Source organism: Mauremys reevesii, linkage group 6 (assembly GCF_016161935.1).
Source record: "Mauremys reevesii isolate NIE-2019 linkage group 6, ASM1616193v1, whole genome shotgun sequence".
NCBI lineage: Eukaryota > Metazoa > Chordata > Testudines > Geoemydidae > Mauremys > Mauremys reevesii.
In genome coordinates this window covers 100764875-100791385 of record NC_052628.1, presented here as the reverse complement: position 1 = coordinate 100791385, position 26511 = coordinate 100764875, and the positions used below count along the sequence as shown (strand labels likewise).

Here is a 26511-nt window from a genome sequence, read left to right as displayed (position 1 = left end):
AAATAGTTGCTTCATTTTAGGAAATCAAGTGGAAGAGGTAAACAGTCTCTTCAAAATAAAATGCCTATGTTTTCAAATCACAGGGTTTTGGTTTTTTTTTTAAATTAACATTATACAATTTTTATTCTTTAGCCTAGAATCAATCAAAATATACCATTTCATTTTGTTATATGTGAAGTTCTACTCTCCCAGTTCACTCAAACAGTATAAATCAAGCATGATTCAAGGGTAAGTCTTCGAATGCCTGCCACATCATACGCTAATAGCTCAATTCATAAAAATAATATTTGTGCATGAATTACATGGGTTTTGTGCTACTTGTTAATGCCATAGCAGGGAGCGTATTTGAAATCCGGTTCAATCAAAGGAAAATACACACATTTGGCAGCAATATATTGGCAGGGTCTATCCAGACATACAAAACGCATACAGTGATTTGGAAATAGGTACATATATTTTCTTTGATAATTGCCACAGAAATCAACTTATAGATTTTTTTGAGGGTAGGGGTGTGAACTAAATCCTACTGGCCTGATTTTCAGAAGTGCCGAGTATCCAGAAATCTCACTGAAGTCCGTGGGAGCTGCAGGTGCTCAGTACATTTGAAAAACCAGGACGTATGTTACTGTATTCATTCTCCACTACAAAGTTAGGACCTGATCCTGCAGCTACTGCAGGTGTAGAATGTTATATTATATACTTTAATGGGAGTGCCACACACCGAGGAGTTACATGATCGGGCTAATTGTTTCCATGAACACATTTTTCCTCTTTCTACTTTGCTGCTTCCCAGTCAGAGGACAACAGAATCACCAATTCACCCAACTTCAAGGGAAGTTTCTCAAACACTTAGCCACTGATTTTAAGAGGAGTACCTGTAAACATAATTCCTTTGAACAGCAAAGGAAACATGCTTACTTTATATAAGGAATCCCTAATAGCTACATATACACCGGTTAGTGATTTTTTTTTAATTTGGGTCATAGCAGCTCAAGAAAATATAGCCTACAGACAGAAAGTAGCATTTCTAATTAACTTTGCTGTGGTTTGATAAAATAGTATCTGAAGTCTATTTATACTTAAGGGGGAAGTGAACAAGAGGTTAAAAGAATACAAATCCCATGCTAAAAAAATTGCATTCCTTACTGAGAGCCAGGTTTACAATTCTTTTGCACAAATATCTCTATGGAGGTACACAACTTCAGTGCAAGTTCTGCATGCAGAACTACCAGACAAAATTGCTCTAACTGATGACAAAACCATACCGAGAAACACTGTTCCATCATCACAATATTTCTGTTATAACATCATGAGCCTCACAACCAAGCTTTATAAAACAGAAGGTGCATTGCTATTAATACACATTTCTCTTCTGTACACAAACTTGACTTGACTTATCTGGCTGACAAATGAATTCATGGGGATGGAATGGCCTTTTTATGCCTAAAATCAAAGACAAGATCCTTTAAGTCTTATCTATTTAAAAAAACAACAACACAGTTTGCATTTTGCTGGAGCTAGCAGACAAATAGTTATATTCCTTGAGGATTGCCTTCCATTGTCTGCTTTTACTTTTTACACTTAAGATGCTATGTTTTAACAACGCCTGCAACAGTATCTGTTCACCCTGCAGTTGTGAATTCAGTTCTCTCCCCACTACCCTTCCAATGCCTTAGAACTGCCAGAGGTTAACCCTATTATTTAACTAATTTAAAATGCATACATGCACACCCCCTGTTCTGTGGAAACAGCTGTTTGCACTAGCATGAATATACCATATACCAGTCTGGGGTGAGACAGTTTTTATTTATACATTTTCTGGTGACTTTGCTGAGGGATTGTTTCTCCACAGCTTCCAGTAGCATGTAAACAACTGTGGTTAATGCATGGTGCTATAGATTATGGGGTAGGAAAACGACAGTCTGGTAGGCCAGCATGTAAATTAGCATAGTTACAAAAAGTTTTAAAAAGTGACTGCCCTTAATCCAGAAAGTGCATGGCAGTAGTATAGCATGGTGGGGAAGGAACTGGAATATCTCAGATACAACACACACAACACAAACATTTAAAAACAGAAATGGTATTGTCTTCAGTTTGTTTTCAGTAACATTCATCCATGCAGCAATCAAGCGCCTAAGTTTAAAAATGTACAAAGCCATGAAGCTGGCACATGATAGAAAGTGGTGGATAGACTGCATTGGGCCCTGTCACAACTGTTGAACTGACAGGTGGAAATCAAAGAAAGAAGAAATTAATGTGGCCTGACTTCTACAGATACCAAGCTCACCTGAGAATTCAGTTGGAGTGGAAAGTGCTCGGCACCTCTGAAAATGAAGCCATATTTATTTAGGTGTCTTCAAACAGCAGAGGTGCATAACTTTATGCACTCATTTTTTAAATGTTGGCCTAAGAGTGCTACAGCTTCACATTGACATGAAAATGCCCGGTTGCTGTCCTAAATTTTATGTTAATCACTGCACAGCTCCAAAAGGACTTCTTGTGATCAGGTAGGAAGGGGCGCCTGATGCATAAGTTATATATTAATGCAATTTTTTTAAACAGTGCCAGTGCTATAGTCATCAGTATTTTATTTTTATATACAAACTTTCATTTAATGAGATTTTGCTACTAAACCAGACGATTGCTCTGTCTGCAGGGCATGCAACAAGAGGAAAGAAAAAGTAAATGCAACCAGTAACTGGAAAGGATTACACTGGTGTATGCTATGTATACTGGTGATCCGGATACTGTCATTTCTGTTGCTCAAAAGCATTTTGCCACCTCATCCTTTGCTGCTGCTACCACTGCAAAAGTAAGACAAGAAACAAGGACTATATTCAAAATACATACATTTTGGTAGGAGAAATAGTTGTCAATAACTAATGAAGCTGATGGTGCAGGAAGTCATTAAACACTACTGAAGCTTTATGACATTGATATCTTTAAAGGGCAATCCAGGGGGAAAAACCCTGATTTAGAATACTATACTTAACTCTTTCAGAACCTCAAGGTTTCTTATGAGGAACCTTGTCCTATATCATGAGAGGTGCTAAGTGCCTCCCACTGGTAGTTAAGAGCACTCATGATGTTGCAAGCTAAAGCAACAAAATTGGAAAATGTTTGCTCAAGCTAAAAATAAAGATGTACTAATATAGATCAATCTCTGCTGTACCCAATTTCTGTTGGTCATGGCAGAGGGAAGCAGTCAGGGACCCAGCCAGCACTATGCTGGCACCAGCAAAATTTTAGAGCAACCTCAGGGCTGCTCTAAACTGTGGCTACCAAAGCAGGTGGACTGCTCAGATGGGGATAATTAGAGCACTGAGAGCTCTGGACACAACTCCTCACCACCCCACATGTTCCCTAATTGCAGGAACAGGAAACCAGCTATGCCAAGTCTACACCTCTCTGTACTGCCTGAGCACTGCATAATTGAGGGCCAGATAATCTGTCCCATAAATGCTGAAGAGAAGTAAGTTTGTATGTAATAACTGTTCAAGAGAGTTTGACCTTGTGAAACTATTATCCCTACAATCCTGACAAAGGTCGGTGTCCACATGGATTGTCCTTTGTATAAGAACTGGCCAAGCAAAAGCAAATTCAGGGGCTAGATCTTACACACCCAGTTTTTTCAAATTCCCTGCTTCCCTTTTGTACTTGCACCAATGCTTTGTTTTTTGGATATAATTTTTAATACCATTGATCCATATAGAAGAAAACCTCACGTCGATCTACTTCTCTTCTCTGTATGTGAAAGTAAGACCTACGTGAAATTTCACAAGAACCAGTCTGATATGGGGCATTAGTCAGGTATTAATTACTTGCCAGTATCTCTGCTTCTGTCCAATTCCAAAGTTATTAGCCTGCTCAGTCATTGGCCAAGACTCATGATTTGGAGAAAAAAAACAAAACCCTCACTGCTTTACTAACATTTGCAGGGAAGTTCTCTACACAGGTATAGCTATTTATGAGCTGTATAGTAAGCAGATATTAGAACATTCTGGGAGTCTTTCACTTTCTGTTTTAGTCTTAAGTACAGCAGGGCAAATGCAGTACTACTCTCAGTTGTATCCATGCAACTTCACTGACTTCAGGTGTCCATTTAAGCATAAACTGATCTAAGTAACATAGCACTTTTCTGTATACTGATCTTCAAGTTCTTTCTTTGAATGCTGTTCTACACGATGTCATCACACTGTAATTCGTTTCATTTACAGTATCTGTTTCACTTCTGCTCACAAGCTAATATAATTCAAAAAAAATTTAACTGCACACAGACTGCTCGACACATGTGCATGGCAAATGGAATCTGAACTTAGCTTAACAGCCTCATTTATTCCTGATGGTTTAAATTATTTCATCACAATTAATGACACCCCCTCCGCTTCCTGTGCAGCACTGCCAGATGTTCAGAGACCACAAAGCCACTCTCTTCTTTGACGGCTAGTGACAAGTCGTCCTCTGAAGGACGTTCCCTAGGTGCATAGGCCGGATGACACCTCCATTGCTTAGCACCTCTCTACCTCCCTGGGTAACCATGGTGAGGGAAGCAAGAAGGCATGAGAAACCAGCCAGTGCATTAGTGAGGACAAATTACATGAAGTGTTCTGAACTTGAAGGATCGGGTCTCCTCTTCCTGAGCTTCAAACCTTGTTGTTTTAGGAAAGGGTCGAGACAACTTTTTGCCTTAACCTTCAAAAATGTTAACTTTTCCTTGTGAAATATCTTTTCCCTCTATCCCTTGCTTCGTTGTCTTTTTCAAAAGGGTAAGGAGGTAACCACATGGGCAGTACACTGTAACCTGCTCTCCTATCCCTTCAGCCTCAAAAAAAAAATTGCAGTTAGAGAAACCTTGAACATTGGAAATGTTTCACTCACTTGAGATTAGCTTAATTTAGCCATTTAGCATGTTCCATTCTATGGGTGAAAGAGGAAGCTTCCTCCATGCTCCTGCCTTAATTAAAGGTTATCCCTAAAAGGAGCAGATGAGAACCTAAGAATACCCTAAAATTAAAAAAACCTTGTTTGTGAAGCCTGTTTTGAGATTGAGGTTATGGACCTATTTCTTAAAGGGCTGGATGAGAAGTGTTAGTGCCAAATGAATGCTTCACTACCGTCACAGAAGAGAAGAAAGGCAAAGCTCTTGCATTCTTAAGCTTAAAAAACAAGTAACTATGTTCCTGAAGACAATTCTATTAGCTATTTGGAGCACGTATGGTAGACATTCTATTGATTTTTTTTAATTAAAAAAAAATGCTGATCTTTGTCAAGGAGTCAGGGACTGTTAAGTTTGCCAAAAGCGTAGTATTAAAGCAGAAAGGCCACCTGTGTCAGCCCACCCTACAGACAGGCTGGGAGCTGGAAAGTGTTATTTTTAAAATATTTTTAAAGGGGAATTTGGAGAGTGGGGGGAAAAAACCTATTAGTACACATTCCAAACAGATGCAAAAAGAGACTCCTGTAGATGTCTGTTTAGGTGTGTAGCCATTTCCAGGATTATTTCAGGTCCCTTACAAATTAGTTCTCTCACTGCTATTGTAAGATACTTCGAGAGAAACTTGCTCTCTCTCAAACCATCTTGAATACAGTAGCGGAGGGATCTTCCATAAGCTGTCGAAGGCTTATTTTCTCACCTATTTTTTTAATAATCCTTTTAAACAACTGTTATGCAGCAGAGAGGTCATGTCTGGTGTTTATTTAGTTATTCATTATAATTGCTTTAGCAGAAGATCTCACAAAATCTCATGCCTCATTTTTGGGAGGAGGAGCTGTTTGTAAAGCCTAACAACAGGAACTCGCAAAGCTACATCTTTTTACAGACACACAACTATAAGAAACTAAATAAAATAAACAAAATAGTAACATTACCTAGATGAAAGTAATTAAAATAAACAACTTATTCTTAATACCACTGAGATTTATGTCAAGTCAGAGACAACAGAATGAAGTCCATATGAATGCTTTACCATGGAGGTGGGGGTAGGGAGGACGGAGAAGGAGCTGAATAAACTTTAAACTCTCATGTAGGGATGTATTGCCTGTGTGTCCCTGGCAGATGTGGAAAGGAGATGAAATGGGCAAGGGAGAATCGAATATCCCATCGCTGCAGGTTTGCGAAGGGGAAAGAGCACTGCAAAGATCTCACATCTGGCAATCATTTGTCAATAGCTGGAAAGAACGGCAGGAAACTTTTTGGCTCTTGTGGAAGATGAAAAGACAAAAACCATGTGTCATACATGCACTGCACTGGTACAGTGACTACTACATTTCTCCCCCCCCCCCTTTTTTTATTTAATGATCTTCAGATATACTCTACTCCATAGTCAAAACCATGCAGTCACTTGACTTGTTAAAGCTGCAGTATACGTACATTTTTCAAATAAACCCCAGGGCTGATGTTAGAAAATCAAAATCATTCAAGCGTAGACCGCCTGGTACTTTGGGCAGGGATCCTTGTGGTTTAGTCAATAAACAGAATCTAAATGAAAGACACCACAGTAACTAGACAGCAATGTTTTGAACAGTTCTTAACCTTACAGAGAGAGAGAGAGAGAGAGAGAGAGAGAGAGAGACCGACCAAGTGGCCAGATAAAATGCTACCAGTTTGCAGAGATCACTCTGCTGTGCACAGCATCTGTGTTTGCGCACAAGGTCACTTACTGTTTCTGAAAGAGAGCGTGCTTTTATTTGGGGTTATTTTTAAAGTTCTTTTGTTGTTGATTTTTAAAATTACACTATTTCCCCCATAGAATTGCATGGTAGACAACAATATAATGATTTCATTGACTTTTCCTGGCCATAAAGTCAGATTTTACTGTCCCATTTCCAACAGCGACATCATATAACACTGCGAAAATCCTTGTGCAAAGAGTTGTTAAACTTTGTAGAAATTCAAGGGGGCTAGACCTATTGTTTTATTCAACTACCTGTCAGGGACAGCTTTCAATTCATTCTTAGGCTGGATTTAAGGGGAAGCAGCTGCAATAGGAGCAGAACTTGTCCCTGTGCCTCCATAAGTGAATGCGGCAAGTTGTATAATAATCTAGCAAATTCACAGCAGCTTGTCAAAGTATTACAGGAACAGTATCTTCCCCAAACAAGCCTTATCACGGTTAATTACAATGCAGACCAGACAGCAGCCACAATTGTTCATTAATTATAGGAAGCACTTCATGTAAATTTTATGGAAATTTACACTTGCCCCCCAGTATGCCTGAAAAAAGGAAGGGGTGGAAATAAGCGTTCACAGAAGGAAGAAACTCTGGCTTATGAAACATCACAATATATTGTGTATAAACTGCTAGCGAAATGTTGCCTCATTATTTACTTTAATACATCAAGAGGCTTCAGTGGTGGCATTTATCAAGTCCAACCAGTATGTGGAATTATTACCCAAGCAAGTGACTGTGTTTGGGTTAATCGTGGGAGTTGTAAATGCCAATAAAGCACAATGAAGTGTATTTAGATTTGGAAAGGAAAAATTTATCTCTATAAAGCGAAAAATATATATAAATAGTGCTGCACATAAAACAGCAGTGGGGCCCTTTCTTCATGTTAAAGGCAACAGTTCCCCCTAATATTCTGAAACAACATTTGTTGTATGTGCTCTTTTGATGCATATGCATGGCTCATTGGCGCTAACACTTATGATGAGTGCATTGAGGGAGAATCTGCTCATGATTCTATGACAACTTTATTTGGGAAAGATGGGCAAAATAAAATGCACGCCCTGCATTCAATCCTATCCTTTTTGTGAGTCACTTGTGTAACCGAAAATCCTGACAGATCCCCATTTGGAAAACTACCGGGTTTTTTCGGAGCATAACATCCACATTTGTAGAGCTGGCTGCTGGTCACTACTAGCCACAGTTAGCTTAAGGCATGTTTTTGTTGATTCAAGGTACCTTATTCTAGTTCTTATCTATTACATAGGCTGCTTCAACTATTTTAAACTGAATTTACTCTCTCCTAGAATAATTATTTTTTAACACCATCAGAAACAGTTCGCTCTGATACTTCAAGATCACTGACCAATCTGTTTTGTGAACTATTATTCAGAAAATTATTTCCAAAAACTTCACTAACAACAAAGGTGAATATATGTCTGTCTTCTTTCATAGCTGTTGGGTGAGCTAAGGGACGTGGGCAAATCAAAAGTGTATTCCAACCAGTAACATTCTTCATACAACTGGACTAAAAATAACCTTGGTTGGATGTGGTCTTGGATGAGACATACATTACAGGCTGCTCCTAAACCAGGGATGGGCAAACTACAGCCCGCGGGCCGGATCCAGCCCCTCAGGGCTTTGGATCTGACCTGCGGGATTGCCCGCCGTGGGCCCGACGCCACTCTCAGAAGTGGCCCCCGGTTGTGGGGGCAGAGGACTCCGCGTGCATTGGGGAATGCCGAGAATGGGGAACTACGGCCAATGGGAGCTTCAGGGGAGGTACCTGGAGGCACAGCAAGGGCAGCGCACACAGAGCCCTCTGTCCCCCCCCCCCACCCCCCCAAGGGCTGCAGCACTTCCTGGAGCGGCGCAGGGCTGGGGACAGGACAGGCAGGCAGGGAGCACCCCTCCTGCAACCCAACCTCCTTCCTTGAACCCCCTCATATGCCCCGCACCCCTCCTCTGCCCCAATCTCTTGCCCTGATCCCCTTTCTGCACACCACAGCCCCTCCCACACCACTCACCCCAACCCTCTGCCCCAGCCCTGCATACAATTTCCCCACCCAGATGTGACCCTCGGCCCAAAAAGTTTGCCCACCCTTCTCCTAAACTATACCATTTTGTACAAAATTTCTTCAGGTGGTGATACTCCCTCCCTGATCCCCTTTACAGGATCTGGGAAGGAGGGGCCAGTGTGCTCAGGCATTTCCCTAGTGACACCCTTAATACAAGAGGGTATAAAACTAGATGTAACAGAGAAAATGTAATTGTAGGTTAAGTGTCATGTGAAATCAAATAGACTGAGAACTTCCCAGGGAAGTGGTTGAAGCCCTATCAATTAAGAAACTTCCAACAAGATTGAAGAAAGCACTAGAAAAAAATATATAGTATATGGAAAAATCCTGCACTGTAAAGGAATGGACTAGATAACTTACCAGAAATAGGTCCTTTTCCATATCTAACTTCTATAATGGAATTCCTGTGAATAACTTTCCATGAAGTGATGTTTAATTGTAATCACAAAGAGGTTAATAACGATAATAGTACTGAGCACTTACATAGAGCTTTACATCTTCAAAGTGCTGTCCAAACACTAACCAATTAATGCTCACAACACCCCTGTGAGGTATGCACTGCAGCGATTATAATGTCAGGCATTTACGGTAGAAATTAGGGTTGCAGAGTGTTGCATGCATGTCACACGCCTGCATTTCCAGTGCATTCTTTCATATAAAACTTAGAATACTAAAAAGTGCCCATTCACAATCATCCTGTCAATTATTTAAAATCAATTATAAATTTCAGTCAGCTCACTTGTTCTTTCAAGCAACAGCTCTAAATACAATTGGGAATACCCCAACACATTGGTCAGTATGCCACTAACCTGCCCATGAAGGACAAGTGAAACAAATTGGCCTTGCAGCATGCCTTGAAAAAAATACATACATGAGTAAATCTGGGCTATTTTGGAACAACCTCATGGCCTTTATGGAGAACACCATTCCAGCGTCCCCCTGTATATTATATTGAGGGGGATCTAGCATCAGCGCATCTGCTGATCCCTACAGCGACTGTATATCATGAGGGAGGGGCAAGCTCCCAGGCTGACTGGTTCCAGGCTATTTAGGGCTTTACAGGTCAAAAAACACCTTAAAATCTAGCTAGAAGCTCTCACAAAATCAATGCAGGTTTTAGAGCAGTGTTTCCCAAACTTGTTCCGCCGCTTGTGCAGTGAAAGCCCCTGGCGGGCCGGGCTGGTTTGTTTACCTGCCGCATCCGCAGGTTCGGCCGATTGCAGCTCCCAGTGGCTGCGGTTCACTGCTCCAGGCCAATGGGAGCTGCTGGACGCGGCGTGGGCCAAGGGACATACTGGCTGCCGCTTCCAGCGGCTCCCATTGGCCTCCGCAGCCACTAGGAGCCGCGATCGGCCAAACCTGCGGACGCAGCAGGTACACAAACTGGCCCGGCCCACCAGGGGCTTTCCCTGCACAAGCAGCAGAACAAGTTTGGGAACCACTGTTTTAGTGCATAAGTGTTATGTGCTTTCTATAGGACGCCCAGCTTACCAAGCAGGTAGCTGGCTTCTTCACTAGTTCCAGCTTCCAGATCAACTTAAGATGTAGCCCCCCACAGAGTGCATAGCAATAATCTAACCAGAGGTGAAAGTAAGCCGGTACGCCTTGGTACGGCGTACCAGCAAGAGCCGGTGCACCGTACCAGGGCGACCTGGCTTCCCCAGGAGGGAATTTAAAGGGCCTGGGGCTCCCAGCAGCAGCTCACGTGCCAGGCCCTTTAAATTGCTGCCAGAGCCCTGGGGTAGCAGCGGCAGCCGGGGGCTATGGCAGAGGTTTAAAGGACCCGGGGAGGTAGCAGTGGCCGAGCCCCAGCCCTTTTAAATTGCTGCCAGAGCCCCACTGCTGGAGCCCTGGGGTAGCAGTGGCAGCTGGGGGCTCCAGCAGTGGTTTAAAGGGTCCGGGGCGGTAGCAGTGGCCGAGCCCTGGGCCCTTTAAACTGCTGCTGGAGCCCCCAGATGCCGCTGCTACCCCGGAGGGGGAGGGCACTGATTGGTACAGGGCAGGCCGGGGCTGGCTCTGACCCCCCCATCCCTGCCCCTTCCGCCCGAGACCCCGGTCCTTACAGGGCCAGAGCTGGGCCCCAACCCAGCCCTGTACCGTGAAGTCCCTATTTCTACTTTCACCCCTGAATCTAACCCTAAAGTAACAACAACATGGATGATAATAGCAAGAACTGCCTTGAGAGCACCACTGCTACTTGATCTAAATGCAGCTGTTGTTCTAGCAGACCGTAAAGTTATCCACTCAGGTTACCAATGACAACTAAATGCCCTCAGTTTGAGACTCTGGTGTAATTTCTGCCACCTCTTCCATTTGTTTCTCCTAACCTACAAGCATCACTTCCATCTCAGCTGAATTTAGTCTCAGCCATCTCACTTGCATCCAGCCCCCAATCTCCACCGGACACTGGGCCAGTCTATCAACTGATTCTGCTGGATAAGTCAGGAGGAGCATTAACCGAAGTGTCATCAGCATCCAATAACAGTGAAGCCCAAATGTCTTCTGTTAACAGTCCCAACTGTCTGATCAACAGACAATAAAATAGATCTCTGCAGTATGGAACATAACAGTGGTCTTGGAGCTGATGAATACCATCTTATGGAGCCTTTGAACTAGGAAAGAACAAAGTTACTTCAAGGCAGCCCCATCCATTCCTGCCATACAGTGGCATCAAGGGAAACCAAGAGATCTAATATGAGCAGCATATTGACAGCTGATCATTGTCTATCACTGGGAGATTACTGACCAATGCAACCAGGGCAATCTCTATCCCAAACCAAGTGTGTACCCAAATCAGCAAGGGTCAGGTAGATCTGAGTCAATTAGATGCTGTGGAAGGTGTCTCACCACAAACTTATCAATGACCTTACATAGAAAAGGAAGATGCAGTACTGGTTGTTAGCTAACTAGATTGTCAATGGCAAGAGATGATATTTAGAGCAATGCAGGTCTCTTTCAAAGCTGGCAACATCCTGCCCTCCCTAACAGAGGCACTGTATTTTCAGCAATATACCCAATACTTCCCAACCAATCCTCACCAGGCAGGAAGGACATGGGTCTAATGCATAGGTTTGGGCATAAAAGTTCTCCTGACGTCTTCAGCTTCAGTAAGTGACGCTAGTCAAAATTGAAAAAGAGACATTGCAGATGTCCCCTCAAGATCATGTCTACTACTCTAAATGATGTGTATAGTTCACTTGAATCTGATTTTTTTTCCTAGCAAAATATCTAGAAGTTTCCTTATAATGGGAGAGGCTTGAGTCTGCTGTTGAACTGAAGCATCTTGGATTACTCAAGTTATCCACCACTTTAAAACAAATCCACTGATGGAGATCCTGTGACTCTCTTCTTTACCTCCTGTTCAGCCAAGGATTTCTGGAAAGCCCTAATCTGCATTGTAAAACAGTTTAGGTTGCAAGCTACAGCTAAAAAGCAGGTGGGTGCCATGCCTCTTCATGTCACTAAAACCAACGTCACATTCTACATTATGGATATATGAGTTCTGTTCATGGATGTTTCCCATCACAGAGTGTGAGCAATGACAAGAGAATTACTCTACCAACTTTTGCTCACCTAATAAAATTGCAATTTGAAAAGATTATGCCAAATGAATTTTCATACATATGTTGTCCTGTTTGTTCATACTGTTTATCTTCTGACATCTCACCTTCATATATATATTTCCTCTAACATAGCAGGAAAATTTATGGTATAAGGATTGCTCACCTGTTGCCTGGGTTATGTCATTTCCATCTTTGATGTAGAAACTTGGGGGAAACTGATTCAAGTCTAAACTCCTCATCCTGAACTTCAATATTCTGCACAACTCTGCTCTTGGCTACATCTCATCTCCCATTTCTTCCTGCTCCTTTCATTCTTCTCCTTGATGCCCTCAGCCTTACTGTTCATTTGTGTCTTTCCCCACTCTTGTCTTCATGCCTTCTTCCATGTTGCTCTTCGTGCCTGGACAGCCGTTCTCTCTCTATTCCACTCCCTCTTTAAACAATTCATATCTGCTCTAAAGCGTGCAAAATGTTAAGCTACCTACAGAAAGTGGCCTCGTCCCCATTATTAACAATGTTGTTACATCACTCAAAGATGGAACCATCCTCTGGGTCAACCTGAGCATTTTATGATTGGATTTTGTACATCTGCTTAGAGTGTAAGCTCCTTGGGGCCCATCTTCTGTTTGTTTTGCAGGGCCAAACAATCTACTAGCACTTAAATAAAACATACACAATATTTTTTTTTTAAAATTCACTTGGTTCCATTTAAAAGCCCTTTCACAAATATGAACAAATGTATCTGTCACCAGCTGGTAAACACTTTTATGGAACTAAGATATTTCAGAGTACATCCCCAAATTACATGATCTCTTTCGCATGCTAATATTTGCACTGGGGCATTTTCATTAACTGATGGTGACAGGGTATATGCCAGAAATTTAAAGACATTTCTCTGATCAAGGGATTATAGTTGTCCACCTTCATTGCAGGGACTGTAGATAGCAGCTGCCAAGGAGAAAGGGGGATGGGTTTAATGGAATCTGAATCCTTCTGGAAGGGGAAAGCTGCATTAGAATGGACAGTTTGGGGAATCATTACTTTGGGAAATGAAATGGAAAGGGAGAAGACCCTCCCCTTAGTCAAGACAGCAATGGAAGACTCTGGTTGCAGGAGCCTTAACAATGAAAGAAATGGACAGCAGGATGCCATTTTCCTTATTATTGTTATTTGGTAAGCACTGACTGTGCAAAGACACACATCAAGGTAGTCCCAGCCCCAGAGAACTTAAAAACTTGGGAGACTTCATAGAAAGACAAGCTGCACTGGATGACATAAAGAAAGGAGTCACTTTAGATAGATTTGAGTGGGGGAAGGAATCTTTTCTTTTTTTACTCCTTTTTTGTAAGCCTGGAGGAAGAATTGAGTCTTTAGAAGGTTTCAGAATGAAGATGGGGTGAAGACATGGTTCAACGGGAACAGAAGGTTATTCCAAGAACTGAAGGTAGCACTGAGAGAAGAATATGAAAGGGGTCTCAAGACTATCACCATTGGATAGGAGGGAAGGAGGGAATGTGATAAGAGAAAAGATCCAAGTTGTAGGCCAGGGTCCTTTCTGTTTAAACCCTGCCTGTGAAAGCCATTGTTTTGTACTGAACTCAAACAACCAAGGGACTAGACTCAGGCTGCAGCAGCTTCTCACTGGACATGGATTAAAATCAGATACTTCAGCAATGGGTACATCATAAAGTAAAATAGTCAATTCCCAGCACAATGAATAGCAAGTTGACCACATGCGCACAAACATCTCCTTAATGGCTGCCAGCCTCTCTCAGCGCACTGCCAGCCTGGATGAACGGAACCCGGGCCGGCAACGGGCTGAGAGGCTGAGCCCGCTGCCGGGCAGGGGTTCCGTCTGCCGCCCGCGCTGCCAGTCTGGCACGCGAAACCTTAAATTAATGAAGACTTGGCACACCACTTCCCAAAGGTTGCCGCCCCCTGTGTTAGGGTCTATCAATATAAATGCAAGGAAGCATGCAAAACGGGAGAGTCCCACTGTTTGAAACATGGAGGAATACATCCCAGTCACACATGATGTGTCAGGCTAATACTAACCCCTCATCCTAATGTTATTATTCACTCTTCCAGAGAGCTGCAGTGCAGATCAAGCCCTATGTTTGAAATGAAGTTTCTGGAGGACTTTAAATTTTCTCCTGAAATTTAAAAAGTACTACATTCCTAAGGCTTTCAGAAACAGATTTGTCTATTAACAATTTTATTCAAGCTGGGTTTTTTTTTTTTAAAAAGCAGCTACAGAACTTTATACAAGGTTGTTGTTTTTCTCATGTCATCAGCTACCACAGCCTCAGAGTCACAAGTTATCATCCTTCATAACAAGATCATCATGTTCTTTAGTATAATCACTGGCTGATGTACTTCCTGCGTCCCGTGTTTGCTTTGAGTGACAGTGACAGAGAACTCCATTCTTAACCATGTCTTAAGGGCTCTGTGTATCTTGGATATTGTAATTTCCACTTTTTCAGCCTCTCAAAATCCCTACTCTCTAACCTCCAGCGGGTCAGAATGCTACAGTCAGAACAGTCTCTCATTCCAGGAAGTGGAAACATCTTGCACCCCTTTCCTCAGCTTCCAATTTAACCCAAAATCCAATTCAGACTTAACATTACATCCCACAATGATTACATGCAAGAGGAGCAGTAGGAAAATATTCATGCGATTCAGCAGCTGAAAACCAACACTCACAACTGGAGCCAGGATTCACAACTAGCAGTTCTCTGTGGACCACAATCAGATACAGATATCGCTATGTATGTACTGCAGACCACCAGTAGTTGATGGATGACAGTTTGAGAACTTCTGCTCTATTTCTTCTTAGTGCCCCATTTTGCCTTTCTTCCTGTATGACAAGCATAGAACCTAACTGTGCAAATCATTGTGGGTCACAATATGGAAAAACCTAACATCTAGTTAGCTCAGCAGTCTAGTACACTTGACCAATTGAGTCTCTCTTTGCAGTCACTATGACCATGCATTCATTACTCTATCATACACAAGTACACTGTACTCAGAAATGGACGGTTTTATGAATTTAAATGAAAACTGATAATACAACCAGCACAACACTTCCAGTGATGGATGGATAATTCCTTTTTATTTTTTTAAAACGAAAGTTAAAAATACTAGAGTATTTACTAGAGTAAATAATTCTGCAGCAAGAAGTGGATTCCGAGGCAGTTTCCGCAGATGTGAAACCGCAAAATATAGAATCACAGAAATGCAGGGCTGAAGGGGACCTGAGAGGTCATCTAAACCAGCCCCTGCACTGACCAAGTATGCCTAGACCATCCCTGCCAAGCTTTTGTCTAATTTCTTCTTTAAAACCTCCAAACAGAGGAATTGCACAACCTCCCTTGGAAGCCTAGTCCAGTGCTTAACTACCCTTTTAGTTAGAAAGATTTTTCTAATATATAACCTAAATCTACCTTGCTGCAAATTAAGACAATTATGCTTTGTCCTACTTTCATCACTGTGCATAGAGAACAATTGATCAGTTTTTTTAATAATAGCCCTTAACATCACTGAAGACTTATCAAATCCCTATCCCCCACCCCTGTCTTGTTTAGTCTTGAGAAAACATGTCCATTCAAAAAACAAAAACAAACAAACAAAAAAACCAAACAAAAAACCCACTTTACTTCATAGGTCAGGTTTTCTAAACTTGATATCATTTTTGAAGCTCTCCTCTGGACTTTCTCCAATTTCTCCATGTCTTTCCTAAAGTGTGGTGCTCAGAATTGGACATAGTAATCTAGCAGAGGCCTCGCTGGTGCTGAGTAGAGCAGGACAAGTACCTCTGTTGTCTTACATTAAACACTTTTTAATACACCCCAGAATATTAGCCCTTTTTTTGCAACTGCATCACGTTGTTAACTCGTATTCAATTTCTGATCTACTATAACCCCTAGATTTTTTTTTTTAGCCGTTATTGCCTAGACACTTATTCCCCATTTTGTAGTTGTGTATTTGATTTTTACTTCCTAGATGTAGTGCTATGCCCTTGTCTTTAATCTTGTTGATTTCAGACCAATTCTCCAATTTGTCAAGGTCGTTTTGAAGCCTTATCCTATCTAAAGTGCTAGCAACCCCTCCCAGCTTGGTGTCATCTGCAAATGTTGTATGCATAGTCTCCACTCTATTATCCACATCATTAATGAAGATATTGAAAATGCAGGGGCCTGATTATGTGTACACATCTGTATGCTTTTATTCTCTATATTATGGGTCGTCTCATATATATATATATATATATATATATATATATATATATATATATATATATATATATATATATATATACACACACATACACATACATACACACACACAAAAACGTGCACCACAATCTGCTGTGATTGTCATCTGCACCCATGGGGGAAAAATATGAAACAGGTTGAGAGCTAATATAATTACCCAATCATATGGCAAATTACCATATTAGCAAATGTAAGTGTGTCTCTTTTAGTTTAGGAGCCCTAATGTTCTCCAGGTTCAGAAAGTTAGTTTGATTGACAGTTAGAGGAATAAATTGAATTAAGCCCTATTATTACTTCACTGTAAAATAATATATTAAAACACCACTTGTACTTTCCCAGTCATATTTTAATTATTTCTTTCTTTTGCTATGGTGCAAAATTCAAGCAGTTTACTAGGATTCAAACCCTTCAGGGACTTTTGTGTGTCAGGCAAACCCACGGACTGAGATTGTTTCGATGCTGTGATGACTGCTACTAAAAAATTTTTAAATAACGCTCAAGCTTTAATGTCTGGATGACATTTGTCTGGTACAAAACTAAATTCCATTCTGTCAAAGCTGCAGAAATGAGTGAAAAGCGCCTTTAAAGTGTCCCTTTACAATCCCTAGAGCAAATTAAGGCTGAGTGCACAGCTACTGTGCTGTATCTCTCTCAAAAGAATTACAATAGTAAGTGAAAGCGCCATTTACAACTTGCTTTGTGTATAATCAGCAGAAACAAAAGATATAACAACAACAAGTATAGAGGACTTTCTTCACCACACCCCCAAAGGAATTAAAAGAGAAAAAGAGCAGTGGGCATTCCATTCTGTGTGGAAAGGGTTTTCAGGCAATACATATTCTGGGTCACAGAAGAAACATGGCAAATTCCCCCCTCCTATATTTTCTTTGTTTACCAAGTTCACCCACGGGCAGTAAGGAATGGGCTGAGGAAGAAAGACAGGACCAATACTCTTTTGACAATGAAATGAAGCAATAGGCCAAGGCAAGTAAAGCAAAATGGAGATGGTAGGGGGGGTCCGGTAAAAGAGAGAAAAGGGTGCCAATGGCGTGGTGTTGCTAGTGGAAAATAGCAAACAGAGCTGGAAGAAAGAAGAAAAGAGCAACCTATGTCATCTCCAGCTGTAGGCAGAGTAACTCCCAGAGAGAAACAGATTGTAACCAAAAGCTCCAAGAACAGTAAGGGGAGTGTCAGAGAAATCTCCAGCAAATGGAAGAAACAGGATGGTGTCACAACTGGAGGACATGCTCATGGGTCCATTCCCCACTACACAGAAGCTGCCAAAAGTCAGGTTGCTGAGCTTGAACTGATGCTTCAGGAAGAAAGGTATTTTTTTCCTCACTTGAGAGAGAGTCAAACATTTTTTTTCTTATCTTAGAATATACTAAACCAAAGATAGAAGCATCAGGATAGAACGGTACCTTTTCAGAGGCAAAGTGTGTGTGTGCTAGGAGGAGTTGAGAGTATGATGAGATCCAGAAAATGAACTCTCAGCACAGGAGGCAACACTTGCAACAGCTTTCTTTCACTTTTGGCATTTAGGATTAAAAGTCCAGAGAAGGCACCCACTTATCACATGCAGATGAAGGAACTCGTATACAATTACCTACCGTGCTCGGGGGCTTTTGGCAGACATACATTTTACGTCAAAAGTATAATTGCACTTGGCAAATCCATACACTGTCTACCATGATAGATACATTTTGGACTGAGTATACAAAAATATTTTTCTTACTACACGGGGAACAGAAAATGGAAGCAGAAGAGGCATCGTAAAAGAAAGGGAATACTGGGCAGGAAAAAATATGTGTAGCACAAAAGTGATTCCTAATTCAGTATCTTAACTGACATCACTGGCGATAAATACATAGAAATATACAATTCTGACAGAGAAAAGCTAGGTACCACCTGTGGGAAGAGATTTCACCATATATAGGTTAGATTGCCGGCACCTCTTATTTAGAATAGGATGTTCTTCCCACAGTGAAAGGGAAGATATGTAAAGAATGAGACATCTTCATCAAACTTCCACTTTATCCAATACTAAACGTGATGTCCATGAAGGCAGGGTTTTGGCTTTGCAATTTATGGCACTAGATGTTCCTACTAACTTTGTAGCATACATTTTTAAGGACAGGAATCCAGCGAGATAGCTGAAGATGACAGAATCCATGTTGTACTAACACAATGTTTTCAGAAGAGGTGGCATAAGAAAACAGAAGGAGGAAGGTTGGGTTTGTGGACTGCCCATATAGTTGAACAGAAAAACAGGCACTCTTGGAAACAGACAAGTAACTGAGAATTCCAGTGGAATAGCCAGGCTGCACTGGTTAGACAAAGAGGGAGATGCAGCAGGGAAAAGCAATGTACATACGCTGGCAGTGCACTTGGATGGACTTTTTAAAAAATAAGAGATACTGATGTTAAGATTTTCACTGAAAATTTTTGTGAATTCTTCAAGAATGTACTGAATGGGTTAACTTCGGTTTGCTCCAACTAGAATGGAGTGTGGAGACATACAAGGAATATGACGTCAATAGCATTAATTTTGTACAAACCCGTTTGATGCAATATGTAAAAATCATTCTTTGATCATTGTGTGTTAATAAAGGTTTGATACCTCCATGCCCATCGAAGAATATTAGCGAGCTATTGGAGAAGCAATTGGGAAGGTTCTGAGAGCAATGTAATATATTTGCAAGAAGTTCTAATTTACATGATATTTTTGTGTTTATAATCTATTAGAGATGGACCTAAAGCAAAATTCTGGATCCAAACAGCTGAACTTTAGGGGATACTGGTGCCAACTTTGCATCTCCCTCCCCTGCTCACGTTAGGTCAAAGTCTGTGAATGAAGAAAATTCCATTGGTACTGCCTGGCTGCCCACCTGAATGTCATCTTCCAAAAAAAGGACTATTTTAATGTAAGCATTTTACTGATAATTAATGAAATATATAGGATATGCTTTAATAGTGTATGGTGCAAGATGAATTGATGTGATTTTTTGTTGTAGGTGAGACATATATTTTGTAGCAAAAATAAGAGGAAAGTAGAGTGAACACAATTTGCTTCTGTAAAATAAAAACAGAGCCAATACAAACCCTTGTCATTCAGTATATTTATTAAGTTGAAAACTCTTCCCCTCCTCAAACAACAGTTTTCCAAAACTCCCAAAGACCACTTTCTACTGTCTGGTTTGCATTATGTCCTCCTTATTTATCATGCCCTCGATCCAAGTCCCATCAGGTCAATGGCAGTACTAGAAGTGGACTGAGAAGATATGCAAACAGACTGTAAGATGGCAGAGGGACAATGTAAAACTTTCCAACAACCACACTCAACTTCTCTTACTTTTTGGAATGATAAGGAACAAAATTCAAATTAGATATTGGATTATATATTTTTTTCTTCTCTCTCTTTGTGTCCTTCTTACCCCCTTATTTTAAAGACTAAATAGGAAACATGGATGCTTGTGAATCAAAATGGAAGTTTAAAAAAAGTGTAGAATTAAGGTTGTTTTCATTGAGAAAAAGCCGAATTAGTTGAAATTTTGTTAACATTTACATATTTATTTGGATTAATTAAGTCCACTACCCAGTGTCTGGCAGTGGCCAATAACTGATGGTTCACTGGAAATCCAAACAAAAAAGATCCACTCACACTGTTCTTAGTAAATTAAGAAATGCTGGACATTTAGAAAGAAAGAAAGAGAAAAAGAAAAAGAAAAAGGAGGAGGAGGAGGAAGAGGATATAATCCTGTGGTGATCAACATATGTCCTGAAGCACTCATTTTAGCATGTATTGCCACAAATGTCATTGGTCAAAATTTTCCTACTCTCTGAAAAAAATATCCTGCTGCCATGTTGATACAGAATTTTTGCTGTGAAAATACTTCATTTTATATGCAAGACCAATCAGGAACAAGCAAGAGACAGACTTCTTTTGCTGGCATTTATATGACTCTCCTTTAGCTTCCCATAATGGAAAGATTGGGCTGTTTATTTGTTTTCTGGAGAAAGTTTACTTGCCAAGCAGTTTTGTATGTGTTTGTTGTAAACAGATTCTTACAGCTCTGTTAATAAAGCTAGATGGAGAGAGAGAGAGAGGAAACGGCATCTGGATGTAGTATCAGTACTTTTGTCCAGTGCTGTGCCAAGGGAGTTGGTCCCTTATCGGTGAGAGGTTGAAACGCCCTGCAAGGCGTTGCATGCCCTCAATTCCCGTTGTTGAAAGAATACAAGCACCTTGAGAGATTGGACCCTTCGCTCATTACTTTAGAATCATTAAACTCAAGAGGCATGTGAACAAAGAAAGAGTCTTTGCTGAAACTGTATTGATTAAAGTGCAGCTTTGCTGCTGGATTACAAATGCAAGATTTTTTTTAAAATGCCCCAAACTCAGATAAAACACAGCTAGTTGCCTATGTGGAAGTGGGATGTTTCTCTAGTCTCTACCCCCATTTTACTAGGGTTAGGAACTAAGTACAGGGAAAAGGTGGTTAACATTATGTCCTCCTTAGCCTTGTCTTAACCTACCCATTTTTAAAAGTCCTTGCTTAAGATAAAGTTATGCACTTATCTAAAGACATAAGGCAATGGCTAAAAACAAAACAAAAAATAATTGCACTTAGCTACTCACTTAAAAAGGAGTCTCTATTCTGAAGCAATTTGAAAACAACACCCATGACACTCTTAGTACAACAACATATTAAAGAAGACCAAATCAAAACACAAACCAAGTTGTACTTCACATGTTTCAATGTGGAAATACTGGGAAGTAGAGCTGGAGACAATACATAGTATGATCCTGTAGCCTTTTGACAGGCAAAACTCCAGTTGACTTCAGTGAGAATTTTGCCTTCATAAAGGCTGCTACATCAGGCCTCAAAACAGATCGCATATTTAATTGCATTTAACTTCTCTTTTTAAAAAAAGGAAAGAGCAAAAAGCATTCAGTTAATTGCAGTAAGGACTCGGCATGGCATGTGCACTTAAGTGGTCGTAAAACTTTAATAAAGCCCCAATCTCAATCTCATTTGGCCACTCATTTTGGCATGCGCAGGATCATATTTTCAGTTCTCATAATAGCATGACACAGAAACTGCTAGAAACATAAATAGGTAAGAACGCACTGAAAACATCAGATGTGCACAATCTTTTCTCACTCAGACTTTAAAACATTTTCTACTGCATGTGCACATGTATTTGTCTCCCTCTCACTTTTCAGTATTTCCTAACTCAGTCTCTGATTCAGTGAGGTATTTAAACAAACATGTGCAGCATTACATTAAGCACATGAGGAGTCCCCACGTGTTTAAGTACCTTGCTGAATCAAGGTCTACAACTCCAAATACATTTTTCAGTTTTGGTCATAGATGTACTTGTTAATGAGAACTATTTGCTTAAAGAGGTTCAAAGAGTTCTGCTCTTTTTGAATTATCTAGATAGGAAATAAATTATTGTGCAACTTTTTTAAAATCTCAAAAAAAAAAAAAGCGGTGAGGATTTTAACTGAATCTTAAAAATCAAAACGCCAACTACCTTTGGCCAAACTTTAAGTATGGAAAAGCTTAGGATAGCTGGTGACTTTTTTTTAGTAAGCTATGGGTGTGTGAAAGCAGGGGAGATGATCACTGAAATTGTTTTTCAGCCCTAACAATAACACCGGCTACTAAGTGAGTGCTATAACATATAATCATTTCACTTACAGCCTTACGTGAAGAACTATATGATTGCTAATATTCAGCCCTCTACCTTCAAGATTTTTTCCTTGTGATTAACCTTCCTTGATGTGGTATGCAAGGCTCAAACTTGATGCTGATGTAAATGAACCCTGAAATTATACCTCACTCTATCAAAAAGGTAAAATGTTAAGATGAACTTTGGAACTTTTTCACAGTTGCATGTGAAGGACCTATCTAGCGATTGTAGATTTACAGAGAAAAGGAAAGATAAATGGATCAGAAAACATCACAAATACGGGCTTGTCTAGGTTAGAAAAGTGGTACCAGTGTAAATAAATCAATTTAAAATTCGCTCCTGATGTAGACATGTTAAACCAGTTTAAATCATGTTTATACTGGTTTACATTAATTAAATTAAGATAATGGATTAAGCTAATCCAGTTTAAGCACAATTTAAAGGGGTTTAAAAGTGTCTGTATTAGAGGTTTGTATCAGTGTAACTAAATCGGCATGGACACATCGATGCACAATCTTGTTTGTAGATTATCCCTTAGGTTGGCATTTTCTACGGAGGCTGGAGAAATACAATTTCTCCAATTATCGCTATTTTATTGCCAGGCTTGTAATATTTTATTCTTTTTCTTAAAGCCCCAGCTTCTGGAAGCATTTCATTAGATGAAAATCTCAGCTTTCATTTAAACAAATAAATTATCAGCCTCATGTGTGTGAAGAAAGGCTTGGAAGCATGAAATCAGTGAGCCCTAAAGGCCCCAAAACCAGAAGGCAAATAAAATATATCCACATTTCTTTTTAAAAGCTCATGATTTTAAGCCGATCAAGATTTTGAGGGGGGCTGACTCGTAATTTTTGAACACTTGGAATCCTTTGAAAATCCCAGCCACATTATTAGTTTATCAACACAGCAACAAAAACCTTGGACTTGATTATCCACTGCTTTCACACTTTCTATAGTCATTTATACGTGCGAAAGATGTGTGTGAAGAAGTGTAAAATGCTACCACTGGCGTGAGTAGAGAATTCAGAGTTAGTTGCATTTTCACACCAGTTTGCACAGGTATAAATGACTACTCAAGGGGCAAGGAGAGCAGAAAATCAGACCTCTTGTTTCTAAAAAGGATTTTAGTTACTTTTAAAAATGTTATTATTTGAAGTCTACAGAAGAACTGCTCCTCAACTAGTGGGAAATGGGATAGTTGCTATCAAATCACCTCTTCCCCAAAAGGAATATGAAATCTGTTTTCAGGACACTTCAGTACATTTTTTGCAATATTCATTAAAGAGTAACAATTTACAAGTCCATTTGGGAAAAGATTTTTTTTTAAAATAGTCACTAAATGAAAGGAAACATTGTGTGAACATATAACTTGCCACCTTCCTTTGGAAACCATAATTTAAAAAATCTCATTTTCAAATCATCAAAAGTAAACTCCCATCAATTTGTACTCAAAATGGTTTAAAGCAGAAAAAATATAACTCAAAGTGGGTAACCTTCAGCATCTATGGAAGATTTTAATGACGAGTTCTGAAATCTGAAGGGCTCAATAGGTAAATAAATCATGATTTTGGTATAGAGGTGATTGTTCGTTGAGGCGATGACTCTCCGTAAACCTTGACAATATGCGTATTTTTAAAAAACCAACAAAAACACCCTCTATCATCATCATCATAAACAGGGCACTAACCAGTTTAAAGTTATGTTTATCTGACAAAAATCATCCCTTTAATAGAAACAAAATAAATAAATCATGCAGCCAAACCTATGTGAGTCACTCCTAACTTTTTTTTTTTATAAATCAAAAATTATATGGGATATGAAGGCCTACTAGTGGCTTACTTTTTTTTTTTAAATGTTACATTCCTTAATAACATTTACATGCATTCCTGATACATACGTTGATAAATGAGAAATAATTTTCCTGTAACATGCTTTATAATAAGGTAAAATATAAAAAGTATTTCAATGCACTGTGAATGTGTATTATACAAAGATTTAAGCACAGAATACAATACGTATTGTAAATCTATATAAAATTACATACACACGTGTATACATGTTTCATATTCACACATTAAATATTTACACATATATACATATTCAACAAGGGGGAATTCCCTTTATCTTTGCGATTCTCCTCCACTCATATTTATAAATTTAATGTATTTATTTATCTATTTATTTTTTAACAAGGTCGGTAGAATTTCTTCAACTTCCCCTCACTTTGACCTCAAAACTTGCACAGTGCTGAGTACCCTTAACTGATACAAATTGACTGTGTACAGCACCCTGCAGGATCAAGCCCATTCAATCTTGCGTGTATATATTTGAGTTTATACCACACCACTGAGAAATCAAATACATCAAGACATTGTGGGCCAGATGGAGCTACGCCAATTGGCCCCAGCTGAGAGACTGGATGAATATCGTTACTATAATACTGCTAATAATATGAACAATTTAGACTAACGCCAACTTTTATTCACGTACCTTTCATGTGTCACAAAAAATTTATGAAATGGTTTACAATATGCTGCATTTTAATTTGTTCAGAGCAATCAGAGAATATGATCATTTCTCATTCACAAAACTAAAAAATGTATTACACTTCCCAGTCATACACTGCCTGTATATATTAAACATTAATATGTGTACACACCCACATGTGCACGCACACATATCCACACCCACACAGTACACATGGTGACAGATATTTATATAAAGAAACATACATACATAAGAACAACATCAGCCTTCACTTACACCAGTGTAACTCCTTTGACTTCAGTGAAGTTGCAAGAGTGCAATCAAATGAAGAACGTGATTCACTGGGTGTGGGGGGCAGGGAGGTGTTGTGCATGCCCATGCACACACCAGCATTATGGCCACAACTTTTTCACTTTTGGGTGCCTAACATTAAGCACCTAAATAAAAATGCCCTGATTTTCAGAGATGTACCCACAAGTCTCATTTAAGTCCCAGATACACATATCCACACAGATTATTTTCACATTAAGCCACATAAACATCAACATACAAATAAACACAATGTAAGCCTGTAGCAAACATCTAAACTCATGAAATTTCAGGAATATATAAGGTAACTTTTTGTAAAAAACAACAACAACAAAAACACGTCAAGAAGTAAAAAAACCAAACAAACCACACAGCCTATGAAAAGTCAAAGGAACTTAGAAATATGAGCATGACTTCATAATAACATCTCTTTACAAGGATTATATCCCCATCGCTATCCCAAGCCCCGCACTATTTCTGTATTCAATAATCCTGCCAGATTATTGCTAGAAAGCATTACAACTAATGTCAATTAGATGTATCTATTATCCCCCGATTTAAAAAAAAAAAATCCCTGAAATCCACAGCGTTTACTTATTTCTTTACTTTGTTCTTTTGTATTCTAAAATTAAATCCTTCTGACTCATGTAAACCATTATTACAAAGAAATGTTTAAAAAAATGTAAAAAGGAATGAGGGAGTAGTAATGGTAACATACAGTACCATGAGCTGCTTTGGCCTCCCAGTCAGTGGTGTACAGTTAACAGATCACTCCTGGCCTTCAGCAGACAGAAAGGGGGGGGTCGGGGAAACAGTTCTGGAGCAGAGTAGTGAGGAGGGAGGGGGAGAGGAGGGAAGAGGAGATCTGGCAGTTTACACAAGAAGGCAACTCAGCTCCTTTCTGGCGCATTTCTTCCCCCCGTCTCCCAACCTCTTTGCGTGTGTCTTGTCATATTTTCTTCAGCTGTTAATTGTCTGGACTGAGAGATTTTAAAAAGCCACAGTTTAGGAAAAGCGAAACCCTTCTAAGCGGCTATCACAGCAAGTCAGCTTCATACTGCTGGGTAAAATTTTCCAAGGGAAGTGTTCTTCTGATAGTTCCTGAGTCTCTAAGTCACCCTCCCTCCCCCTTTCCCCACCACACACACTCCCCTTGAGGCCTGAATGCACTTGTGGCAATAAAACATTCATGCGACTTGGAATTTTAACACAATGCCATTTCCCTAGTTTAACCTGAAAGGAATGCACTAGTCACAACAGACTACATCATCCTGCCATTAAGCCCTGCCAAGGAACCGCTTTTTTGGCTGTGCTGGGCCAGCTCTGACGGGAAAGGAGTACACAGACCCACACACAGAGCAGAGGGGCCACCTCTGCTTCCTCAACCTTATCCAGCAACACCCTGCTCTTAACCATGACCCCTGACCCGCTTCTG

General features: G+C 40.0%; 1 protein-coding gene and 2 long non-coding RNA genes across 8 annotated transcripts in view; all 3 read right to left on the bottom strand.

Annotated features, from left to right (window-relative positions):
- The window catches only part of BNC2 (basonuclin 2), a 431062-nt gene that overhangs the window by 231249 nt on the left and 173302 nt on the right, over positions 1–26511 (bottom strand). The window lies entirely within an intron of this gene.
- Positions 1–26511, bottom strand: part of LOC120407888 — a 55403-nt gene that overhangs the window by 13007 nt on the left and 15885 nt on the right. The window lies entirely within an intron of this gene.
- LOC120407887 lies at positions 2410–26467 on the bottom strand. Its single transcript, XR_005600303.1, has 6 exons — positions 26310–26467; positions 25800–26056; positions 25044–25204; positions 6371–6478; positions 5967–6198; positions 2410–2804 (listed from the first exon to the last, which is right to left on the bottom strand). It is a non-coding gene; the product is annotated as an uncharacterized LOC120407887 (long non-coding RNA).